At 42.9% G+C, this 11,467-nt stretch overlaps 1 long non-coding RNA gene across 2 annotated transcripts; it reads right to left on the reverse strand.

Annotated features, from left to right (window-relative positions):
• Positions 1–1,338: 1,338 nt before the first annotated feature.
• Positions 1,339–5,120, reverse strand: LOC136513292 (uncharacterized). 2 transcript variants are annotated; one of them, XR_010773333.1, is made up of 3 exons: positions 4,604–5,120; positions 3,429–3,536; positions 1,339–3,019 (listed from the first exon to the last, which is right to left on the reverse strand). It is a non-coding gene; the product is annotated as an uncharacterized lncRNA (long non-coding RNA). The 2 variants fall into 2 exon arrangements; XR_010773334.1 differs by having other exon boundaries at positions 1,339–3,043.
• Positions 5,121–11,467: the final 6,347 nt, after the last annotated feature.

An 11,467-nucleotide genomic window follows, 5' to 3' on the forward strand; every position in this document is an offset into this window, starting at 1 on the left:
GTTACTTAAATAACTTCAGATTCAAAATGAGTCTTGAATTGGCATATGCAAATTATTGTGAAGTCAAGATGAATCTCGAATCACATATAGTGTTTACCTCATATTGGATAGGCGATAGAAAATCACTACTATCACTATGAACGGTAATCATTGCCAAGATATAGTCTCAATAATTATATATTAGCAAATTAACACATGGAAGGTGCAAACCAAATTGGTGACCTTGTAGTAGGGGAGCATAATCTACAAATATATGCAGTAGATGTTATCCCACTACATTGTGTTTATGCTAATAGTATAGGTTGATCACACTTTGAAGGTAGTCATATGTTAGGAACATGACAAAGGCCTTATTGGGTGATTCAACCTGGAGGTAGTCACTATGTTTATAGAAACACGGTGTAGACCTCAAACTGTGAGACTATCACTTTGAAAGTAAACACCAAAATAGTGTAAACCTTGTGGAATTCATATTTAGATTGGGCAACCACACGAGGATAGTCACTATGTGTTGGACATAGTGTAGATCCTACAGTAGTATTGAGATACTAGCTTGTGTCTGGCCAATCCGAATGATGAATTATGGCAATCACATATAGGTGTAGACCCCTTTGCAGTTCATATTCAAAATTGGGTACGCACACTGAGGATCAAATCCCACAGTAGCACTATGGTACTACCTTGTATATGGCCAATTTTGAAAAATGAACAAAAGTAGTCACCGTGAAGGTGAAGGTCATTTGTTCTAAAATTATATATAACACAATGCAGATCCTGCAATAGTACTATGGTACTACCTTATATATGGCCAATATGCAAAGTTTCATAACATTATACACAAATGATGAGATAATCACATAAAATATTTGCATAAAAAATGAATTAAGCACCTGGAGCTTAGGATACAAGCTAACGGGCTTAATTAAAAGGTCAAAATAAATTTCATAGAAAATAAAGTGGAATATATTGTTATTGGGAATGTCATATGACAACACTTTGAATAATATATTCAACACATCAGTTATATGTTATTGGGAATTACCGTGGGCAAACACTTGAATAATGTAACGATAGGAGTACATGTTATTGAGAATGCCATTGGGCAAACACTTTAAACACAACTAGAAACTTTCAGAATTGGAATGTATGAATTTACTATTGTAAACTCATCTGCAATATTACATATTATGATGCAATTTTTTATGACGCATGGTCCCAAAAATATTTATTTACATGAGGTAAATATTGTGCATCATAAAACATAATTCTAGAATATATTAATAATAATCCATTTGGACTATCATGTAATTCATAGAATACAAGGGTGTTCGTGTAGAAATGCACAACCTTATCCAATCCACCCACGGACGGTTCCTCATGGGAACTCGGCCTCTCGACCGTGAGGGTTGCCGCCTTCCAGTTCGTCGTCGGCGCCGCCATGAGAAGGCCGGCAACCGCAGGGCTGGCCTCCGGCCGCTGGCGTGAGGCCGCAGCAGGAGCACGGGAGGCCATGGGCACGGAAGCCGCCAGGCTAGCTTCTAGACTCCGCTGCGAAGCAGGCCGGCCGCGTAGGGGCCTCCGTCCGGTCGCGAGCGCCGCATCGAGGCCGCTGCAGGCGCAGAGGCCGTCGACCGCAAGGAACCGGCCACGGGGCGCAGAGGCTGTCGGCCGCCGCAGGCACGGGACCGGCTGCACGTGTGCGGGAGGAGCCGCCGGGAGGCAGGCCGGCCGCAGCGCGAGGCCGCTGGCGCGGGTGGCCTGCCATGACGGCCAGGCCAGCCGCAATGGCCGAGTCCGATGGGCCCTGGCTGCCTCCGACGACTGAGCCAGGAGCCGGCCTGGCTAACGCGGGGCACAACCACCACCGTGGCCATCATCTGCCAGTCTGCCACCACCGACGGGGCACTTCAATCTGGAGCGGACCGCCATTGGCGAGCAGGCGTACGGGCACCGACGTGGGCCAAGGAGCGGAGGCGCTGCCTCTGGTCAGATCGTGTGCAGTCTCCGCAATCACACCGGGTGCGCGGGCACTGCCGATTTCGGCCTTGGCCGTGGCTGCGGCTGCGTTCGCGTTGGTGCCCGAGGCCGGCGAGCACGCGGCCACATACGGGCACACAACTGCCACTAACCGTTGCCACTCGGACGCCACGACACGGCGGCGTCCATTACCGTAGAGGTAAATAAAACATGACAAAAGACGATAGCGCTTGTTACCGTCCACCGTCCTACTTTTGTTTTGAGATCGTCCTTGATCTTGATTCTTTCGATGTGGAGGACGATCACCGTGTTGCAATGAAGCCGTCATCGAAATCTTTGTTGATGGCTGGCTTCAGTGCTTTGCGAACTCCATGTTCTTCTCGTTCTTGCAGTACAGCAACAGCGCCGGTGAACTTTTCTGGCTTCTCAACTTGCAGTGGAGAGCGCGTGCATGATAACGTGTTTAGAGTAAAGTGTCTTTGATGTAAAGCAAGAGACAAGAGACAAATGAGAGTGGACTGTACATACTAATAACTAATACCCGTTGTTCATTCTCAGACTTATCGAACACCATGACTGCAAGACATCTGTACGGGCCATGTCCTTGAAAATTGCACAAACGGTAAACAGAGGCTCCAGTAAATTTCTGGTAGCATATATAACACCAATACTTGGTTTCTACATACAGTGAGATAAGAAAGATATACGCTTGTTTTGACGGTGTCATGGGAGTACATGGAATCAGGCTGGTGGAAGGCTGGGTGGCGCTCGGCAAGGACGAGGTGCACGACAATGGGTTGGTCCCGCTACTCACCGCCGAGGCGCACCTCAGCATCAACACCGTTAGTCATGGCGAGGGAGAAGCGGGAGGGCAGCCATGTAGTTTTGACGAAGATGGTGCCAGCGGCCACAGCCACCGCCACCGCCTTGGCGCCATCCATGGGCACCGAGAGCTTAGCGCAGCTATGCCTCACCGCCGCCACAGAAGAGAATGCTGCCATGGTCATGGTTGTCGATGTCAAGCCCAATGAGGCAATGAGGCCTGTTTTGGGAAAATCAATAGAATCTGAAACACAGTTAGTGAGAGGCCTGTTTTTGGGCCTTGTAAGATCGAAAAGAAAATAGAACTTCAATATCTAAAAGCTCTACAGTTTGGCGCAAATGCAGCATGAGTGCATGACCAAAATAAATCAAAGGGAAGGAAAATATTTCATCGGAAGATAAAAAACAAACTAAAAATTATAGGTTAAGTAGTTTATGCATAATATACCTAGAGTATTTAATTGTACAGTACCAGGGTATTCTCAATAGTTCAGTTCCTAATTTGTCCATTAAATTAGTATTAACACACCTTTGATAATATATTGTTTAGGGAAAAAATGTATCACACATGACAGTTCATCTATCTACTTAAACACTCTTTTTCCCCTCCACTTTGGTGAGAGTCGTACCTCGGCAGTCCATCTGATATGGCACAAGAACCAGCCTAGTACCTCTAGCTTAGAACTATTGCCGCCTAGACTTGCAAACCTTTCCTGGCTTCTTTGTGCTTCTACAAACTGATTGGACACACAAATTAATGCATGAATGTGAGACACAAGACAATAGTATTCTGAAATGAATGTCTTGCTTTTCCCCAAGAAGCATCCAGTCGAATGCCAAGTCATACTCAGATCGTGTTGGGCTGGGAGAAATGTGATGTTGATACAAGACAATAGTATTTCAGAAGCTTAAGTAACCCTTTGCTGCAGAATGTAATTGGATTTTTTATGAGGACTCAAACCATATATCATTCGGCTCTTCTATTGCAGCTAAGCTGCATAATTTCTAGGAAGCAATTTGGAAAGTCTTGACAAATTGGAAGTTAGTCAAAGTCAATTATCTATAGCTGACTACTAAAAGAAACTTGCTATCTTGGACTACTCGCACATTTGCCAACTCTGAGAATTCCTCCCTGGCTCCCACCAGACATATATGAAAGGATTTCTAATGCAAACAACTCTGCTTAAGAAAAAGGTCTCTTTATCTAGAAAGCACTTTTTTAAAAAAAAAAAGGAATATCATGATGCGATTTTACTGGAAAGGTTCTGATATTTCAATTGCACTCTGAAATCGCCCTCATATTTTCCTTTGAGGACCCCCCCTTGTTTATCAAAGATAAGGAGTCTCTTGCTGAAAGGAGAAAAAAGGTCTAACATGTCATATTAACATTTCTTTTAGCTAAATTATTTTGTTAATTGAATTGGTCCCAGTTGGTTGGATGAATATACTGCTTGCTTAGATCCATATCAACCAGACAGAGCAGGAATGGCCTTCCTTGTTTCCAATAGAGGATAAAGTTCACTTCTCAGGCTTTATGACTGTAATAATAATTACTAATAATCCTAAAATGAATCATGAGTACTAAAAGTAGACCGAGCATCGCTAAATCAGTACACCATAGGTGTTGCCTACGGAAAGCCACCAGTGACTTGCCATAGAATGACAGTATACTCTACCCCATATTCCAATGTCATGAGTTAACTGGAGCACCTCATAGTCAAACATATAATATGCAGTATTAACTGCATTTACCCTCATAGTAGCTTACTAAAGGGAAGGAAGAAATGAATCAAACCCGTCTTACCTGTGGGCTTGATGGGGCGGGCATCGGCACTCTAGCCGGTCGTCGCCACAATCGAGTCACCACTGCCCTCCTTCCAACGCCTCTTGTGCAGGCCTGGCGATAGGGGCCTGGGTGGCGGCGGGGGGAGCACTGGCGAGGCACAGCTCCGCTTGCAGTCTCCTTGGGCGTGCTCCTGTCGTTGCCAGAACTCGCTGAGGATGGGTAGAGGGCGGAGGAAAAGAGGGGAGAGCAGCGCACGGGGCAGAGGAGAGGCGGCGGCGGCGCGGGCGTCAAGTGTGTCGAGATGGCGTGTGCGAGAGAGATGCAATAGCAGGGGCGGCGGCTGTGGAGAAGAGATGCGATAGGGAGTGCAGGATGCGGATCTGCGCGGGTGCTCGACGGGGTCGGAGCTCGTTGCCATGGAAGGGGAGAGCCGCAGGCGCGCGGTGAGGCGGGACACCGCCGGGGTGAAGCGCGCCGAGGCGGCGGCGGCCAAGAGGTGGAAGGGGAGGAGGAGGAGGTGGAGGAGCGGGGGCGGGTCGGGAAGCCACTGGGCGGGGCGGGGGCATCGGCGGCGGTAGGAGGGCAGGGGCGTGGGGAAGATGGGCGGCCGCAGGGTTTTTTTTCTTTCGTTTTTTTCCATGGGGATGCAGCTGGGACGTGGACGCCGTGCGTGGGGTTGCGAGGGCGTCCATCGCACCGCGGCAGACCGACGACCCGAGAACTCTTGTCGCACCAAAAAAAAAAAAAAAAAAAACTTTGTCCGCTCTTTACTCTTTATTATAGTTGTGAGAGATGAGAGCAGAGAAGAGACTCTAATTAATTACTTCATTAATTTTATTATTTTATTTTATATTTTATGATATACGTGATGTTTACATAGTATATATATTCTTCTAGACTATATTTAATGATTTTGTGTAGTGTTAATATGATGTTTTACGATGTATTTAAAATGTTCGGTAGTGTACACTGATGTTCTAGGATATATTTGTGATGTTTGGTAGCATTTTTTCTTCTTTTTATTTGACTGTAATTAATTACTTTATTAATTTTATTTTTTATTTTTATATTTTTATATTTCATGATATATGTGATGTTTACGTAGTACACATATGATGTTCAATGCTATATTTTGTGATGTTCGTGTGGTGTTAATGTGATGTTCTACGATGTATTTATGATATTCTGTAGTACATGTGTAAATAATTTTTTCTACATATACCCAAGTGGGATCTTGATTTGAAGCATTTATTGTAAGAAACACTGTGGTGCAATCGAAATTTAATTTTGAAACTGTATTTTATTTATGAAATATAACTTTTTTGACGTTTAAACACTATGCAGATGGATGATGTCAGCAGATTTATTTCACGTTGTACTCTGTGCTACCCTTTTTACTCCCTGGTATAGGCGCAGGGAAAATTATTTCCGCTGGGGGGTCGGCGGGCGTCTGTCTACCACCGGTCGGCGCATAGGCGCCTCCGTCCAATTGCGCCAATACTCATGGCGCAAATGACCTGCTCACGTCAAACGCAGTTTAACTCTAACTTTGTCGTCGTTCGAAACTGTTTCTGAATAACACTTGGCGCGACATCGGCCACGCGCTTTACCACAGCCGTTCACACGAGTTGCGCTTACAGCGTGATTCAAGTGGCTAGGCGTGCCAAAAGCGCATGGCACAACTCTATCTAGACAGTTCTCGCAGTTTTATTTTGTTTCTATTATTCTAGCTAAAAACATTTCAAGTACCTGTTAGAGTTATGCACTTTTGTGCAAATTTACAGTTTCATATAGAGTATTTTCAACGTATACCTTAAGTTGTTTATTTTGAGGTATTGTATATGCAATTAAATTTACCGTGCAAAGTTGTTGTAAGAGCAGTAATCTAATTTGAGTTGTAAAGCGGATGAACTCAGCCTGGCTCCCATGCCAGGTCCAATACATGCGAGAGTGTGGCGTTTGATTGTCAGTTTGCAGGAGCCAAGATATCCCGAAAATTTGTTCGGTTGCTCGCATAAGGACGAGTTGCATGAGATAAAAATATATAAATAATCATCATCGTGATATTTATTACGTGCAACTGTTATCTTATAACTCTTAGTTTATCTTATTACTCCTTAATATTAATCGAAATATGTTAACATTATTTAATATGTGCTAATAATGCATTAATAACGCCATTAGATGGCTAATTAACCATACCGCGGGAGCCTGGCTTGGCAGAAACGCCCGATTTCCGCGTTTCTAGGAAGCCTGGCCGCGGGGGTCTCCTTGCACACGCAGAGCCTGGCCAGACAAATACGCCAACTGTTCAAGGCTGAGGGCTGGTGCAGGCAACCAAACACGCCCCAGGTCACACATCCCACATGACACATGATCAGCAATCTAAACCCTTCATTCAACTCAGTGACTCGATCCGGTTAAAATTTGAATAAACACATTTCTAGCTATCTCTGTGACTCAATAATATAATACGAGTTACATGAGTTGTATATGATCCTAACAGTTCGCGTAGACACGGATTTAAGGAGTCCTTTTCTTCGGCATAATAACATGGGGTTGGGCTGGGCTGTCAGCCCTGGTCCCTGATAGGTTTTGGCCATTGGGCGGGCCGAAACTGATGGGCCTATGGATGGAGCGGTCCAACCGAAAAGGCGAAAGGCCTCTCGACTCAACGCCGTCGCCGACGGGCACGAACGGCGGGCCGCGCCGGCCGGTTCGCCTCCTCTCGACTCAACGCCGTCGCCGGTTCGCCTCCTATGGATGGAGCGGTCCAAACGAAAAGGCGAAAGGCTTGGTTCGGCGGCGGCCGGTCCATCGCGCGGCCGCGGCGCAATTTCGAGGTGCGTGATCTCAAGTCCCTACTCATTCATCATCTCCTCGCGGTTTCTTGTGCAATCGCTTCGCCCTGCTATACAAATCGAAGGTAAGGGACTCTGAATTGTAAGATTTCATTTGGTTGTCGACTAATTCTGCTAGTTTATTTCGTTCTCATGAAAAATATAAAAATGCTGCTACTGTCGTTGTCTTAGTGTTTTGGAGTGTGCTTTAAGTTTAAGGTGTCTGTCATCATACACACCTTTATGATTCACCAATTCATCATACCTAATCTGATCCTTTTTTGACTGTGCAAGTGCAATGGCAGCAAGCATCCTAGGATGACGCGCCTGGCATATATGTATAGATAGAGAGAGGAGCTGCATGGACCGGAGGTGCCATTTCAGTAGACACGGCTATCTGGCCCCCAATTTACTAGTGATTTTACACCAACGGTGAGTCGGTGACCATGTGCTGCAGCTTACAGTGCAAAATGCACACTGCAGCATGCTTTCAAGGTTTATCGGAGGTTCTTGACGCGTGAGTCCTTGGCTCTAGTTTCTATTCCTTTAATCACTGCCTAATACTTCTGTTTGACTGTTGGTCATTAGGTCATACAAAGTTACAATTTTCAGAGTATTGGATATTGATCGTTTTCATTTTGGTTTTATGATCATTTCTACTTCTCGTTTTCTTTCCCTTGTCTAGCCTTTTGGTATTGGAATTACTCCTTTGATTAATCGTCTGTTGCTCTGTTCAATGCTAGTCAAAGAGTGGAGAGGACTGCAGTAAGGGACATATTGGACGAGGATACATAATCCTGCAGGGCTCATTTTTTGGGTGACGTGGCTAGCAGAGAGTTGAGGGGGAAAAAGTTAGCCACTAAGTGGAAGCCATCTACTTAAGGTATATGGCTTCCCAAGTTCACATTCTTGCAAAAGATATACAAGTTCTAGTCAAAAAAGAAAAGATATACAAGTTCTCAATTTCTCGAAAAGATATACAGATTATCTCAGGGGTGGAGGTGCAGGAATCTTGGGCACTGGGGTCACAGAGCACGACCTTAACAAATTCCATGGGGCCATTAGGTGCTAAATTTCCGTTGTTTCCCATGATCAACGGTGGTCAAAGGACCCTGATGGATGCTTCTAGCTCCACCCCTGGATTATCTTGCTATATGATACAGGATCCGTGACCGACTTAAATTTGTATTATTTCGTAGACACATCATATGCAATACATACCGATAATTGGAGTCGCTGTGTTTCAAATATACATCATTATGAGTAGTAATGATGATATAAGGTAATTTCTAATCAACTCATGAGATAAGACCACATGAAGTTGTTCTAGTTTTCTTGCTAATGCTATATTATGGCGTAGTTGTTCACCATTGTGGTGTACCATACACTCACATAGATACTTGTCTCTAATGCGCTTGGTCAAGATTCATGACAGAAGACTCTAAACTGGTGGAGTAAGGGCCATGCTGTGAGCTGGAGGAAACAACTTTCTCATCATGTAGCGTTTAGACAAATAAAAGTTCAACATGACATCAGTTTTTTCTGTCTTTTGGGCCTTGGCATACTGCCTGGTTCTATCTTTCTACTTTGCAAAAAGGCAACTTGACTAAAATTTTGTCTTACTTTTGGATCATGGCGTCCTGCCATAGTTCTTAGTTTTGACACTGTCCAAGTTAAGTCCACCTGTACTTTTGAGGCTCTTTAGTTGTTACACAATTACGACAATAAGGCAGGTCCCTTGATTTCAGGAAGCACTAAGAGGTGATGCATATCCTGCCAACTGTTACATCTCGTGCATAATACAGTTTATATATGTTATGTTACCAGAGTCGGTCTGTGCTGTGCAATGCTTCAGGTAAGTCCTTGCACAGAGTTGCTCCACATGAAGCGTTCAAATCAGTTCATATCAGCTCGTTCTGTACCTTACCTGTTTTGTTCTTCATTCACCTATCATTAAGATAAAGTCACTCCACTAACTGTTCCCTTTACTGGTTTTAGACTCTATACCTGTGTTTGGGCGTACTATCAAGCATGCTGAATGCTTTTGTACTTACCTATCCTTATTTAGTTTTTAGGTTTATTTTACTGTAGATGCAACTCTCTTTCAACGCCAATGCAAGGATTCTGACCACTGTTTTGGATGTGTTATACCTCAGATTTTAGTTTCCTGTAGCATGGCATCATTTGACCATGGAACCTCACAATTACTTCAAGAAACTAACAGAGGGCCATGTTGAAGACTTGAGCCAAGTCAGTATGATGAATGATGATTGATGTTGTCGACATTTAGAAATACCTGGAAGAAGAAGAAGAACAGAACCTTTGATTTTGAAAAAGATCAGTGCAAGAGAGTTTTGGAACCACCACGATGAGACATTCTAATATTCTATATATGTTTCTCCAAACATGCATGTCCCATTTAATCTCGTACCTAATCCGTGCCGTCACCAAATAATCTATTTCCAATGGCATAGACATGCAGTGGAAAGCAAAGCTACTCTTTCTTGGGAATAGTTAACAACCTCCTAATTTCAGGTGAAGATTGGAGCTGATGGTGAACAAGCAACGAATATACTGCATAATTGCGCTTGCGCTCGTATCAGTGTAAAATGCGCACAGCCAACCTCAAAAACAAAAATCAAGTGCATATGATAAAAGCTGATTAGGTCACAAATAAAGTAGAGAAAGATGTTTACAGCTGTATTATATGGATACTTTTGGTTCAATTGCTGCTTAGAGCCGAAAGAGATCAAAGGACTCCATTCCACTACCCACAGAACCCGGGCACTGCTCTCGAGATGTTCTCTAAAGAACAGTTATCTTGGCTAATTAAATAATGACTAAATATGTATAGCTCGGTGTGAATTTACCACTCGCTAATTTTATATTTGAGTTTCTAATCATTCCATAGTGTGCACCAAGGAACCAATCGAATTGTATGGTCTACAACTCTATATCTGTGTTTCTTGACTTAGCAGGTTTACAATGGAAAGCTTTGAAAGGACATGGGCAACTGTTTCTTGCAACCTGGTTGATGAAAATTGCGTTAAAAAAATCTGGTTGATGAATTTTCTTTTGAGGGAAAGGCTGATGAAAATTTGCTGATTCACAGTACATGGGAGTGCAATCTGTTGCTATCTGTTATAGAGTTTGTGCTTCTGAATGATACTATTGTAGTGTTGTTGATAAATTCTTGTATGCAATCCTTGATAAAGCAATGTTGATTGGTTTTCACTCTATTCATATTGAAGATTTGGGTTTTTTTGTACAGATTAATTATACAAAATTTGCGCTTAATCCACCATTAATGAGATTTTTATTTTTTGTTTCTCTGCATACAAGTTGATCTTCAAGTTCCAAATTTCTGGGGTGATAGAGGACATGGCATCCTATGTTAGAAAATTACTTTTTAAAAAATGATCATGATTTTTCATGCAGTTTGTATCTCTATTATTAATTTAGTAAATACACTTAACTTATATGAAAGTAATGATGAAAATGCATAATATTTTGATTATATATTATGATATCTTTTGTCACCCCACATGATCTGAATTTAAAACAAAGCGGAGAAACCAAAAAGGTGAATCTTTTCAACAAACAAAAAAGACAAATATTGTTTGGTAGATTGGAGCAATAGAAATAGTTTGGGGAGTAAATCAGGATGACATTTTTTTCAGGGGGTTAAGCGGACAAAGTGGACTGTTTGCAGTAGTAAAATGGATTTCTTTGTTTTTTTGAAGGAAAATTTCTTCCTTTGTTAATTAGACATCTGAAGCTCAGCTGCTCTGAAGACTGAAGTTTATTTTATTTTCTGGAACTTCTGCTCGTAAAATGAGGAGCATTTACCTGATTATAACTCCTTGAGTTTGCAGTTGAGAACGCTTCTATTGTTTTCTCAAACATGTCAAGGCTGCAAATCTGAAGAAAAATTATGTATTAACCTTCTACCTTTATAGTGAACAGCAGGTACATATATTTTCTCTCGATCATGCTCGGTTTCATTTATTTGTACTGTATATATATTCTTTTTTGAAGCAAC

This window comes from Miscanthus floridulus, chromosome 16, assembly GCF_019320115.1.
Source record: "Miscanthus floridulus cultivar M001 chromosome 16, ASM1932011v1, whole genome shotgun sequence".
NCBI lineage: Eukaryota > Viridiplantae > Streptophyta > Magnoliopsida > Poales > Poaceae > Miscanthus > Miscanthus floridulus.